This window comes from Echinops telfairi, unplaced genomic scaffold, assembly GCF_000313985.2.
Source record: "Echinops telfairi isolate 266 unplaced genomic scaffold, ASM31398v2 ScPeMD7_1;HRSCAF=3_0, whole genome shotgun sequence".
Taxonomy (NCBI): Eukaryota; Metazoa; Chordata; class Mammalia; order Afrosoricida; family Tenrecidae; genus Echinops; species Echinops telfairi.
This window is the reverse complement of record NW_022103896.1, coordinates 85544338-85545551: the sequence shown is the minus strand read 5'-3', so window position 1 is coordinate 85545551 and position 1214 is coordinate 85544338.

The following is a 1214-nucleotide window of genomic DNA, read 5'->3' as shown; positions in this document are numbered from 1 at the left end:
TGAGGACTTTAACACAACATTTAGAGAATGAATATCAATATTGTTTAAACACAAGAAATAAAGATAGAAGGAATTCATTATATGAAGCAACTTCACTCTGACACCAGAAATAGACACCAAAGAAAAGAAAACTAGAGAGCAGTATGAATATAGATGTGAAAATTCTCCACAAAATATTAATGAACAGATCCAACAGTGTATTAAGAGTCCTACATCCACACCAGGAAGGGTTTATGATGGGAATGTGGGAATGGTTCCGTATGAGAAAATCAATCAATGCAATCTAGTACATCAAATGAACAAAAGAAAAGGACCATACACTTAATCTCTATGGGTGCAGGAAAGCATTTGCTAAAATCCAACACCCTGTCTTGATAACACTTATGAAGATCGGGAATGAAGGGAAGGAAATTCCTTGATACGATTCAGGGCATAAGTGAAAAGTCAACAGGCAACACTATACTTAATAGAGAAAGACTGGGAGCTTGAAATCAGGAATACGACAAAGTGCTTGCTCTCACCACTTCAATTTAATATTCTATTAGAAATCAAAGACAGAACAATAAGCCAAGAAAAAGAAATAAAAGGTATTCAGATTGAAAAAATAAAAAGAAGTGAAATAACCTCTATTTGCAGATGAGACATAGAAAATCCCAGAATCCATAAGAAAACTTCTAGAGCTAATAAAGGTCTTTAGCAAGTTGTAGGGGCAATAAACAAAAATCAGTTAGGCTCTACACAGCAGCACTGAGAAATCTGAAAGGGAAATTAGGCCAACAATAGCACCTATGAGAATAAAATACGAATAAAACAAACCAAGATGTAGACTTATAAAATGAAAACTATAAAACATTCCCAAAGAGATTAAAGACTGATATAAATGGAATGATGTCCATATTTCATGGATTAGAAGACTTACTGTTGTTTAAATAGTACTACCTAAAGCAATCTATAGATTCAATAGAATTCCAACAGTCTTCTTTATAAAAACAGAAACACAACCCTCAACTTTATATGACATGCAAGAGGCCTTTTCCGGATTTTTTAAACACACTATACAGCTATACTACTCAAAACAGTCTGGTACTAGTATAATATGGACCAATGGAATAGACTTGAGAGCCCAGAAATAAACCCAGATACCCAAGGTCAACTGATTTTTCACAATAATGTTAAGTTCATTTAACAAGGAATGAAGAGTCTTTTACATAAAT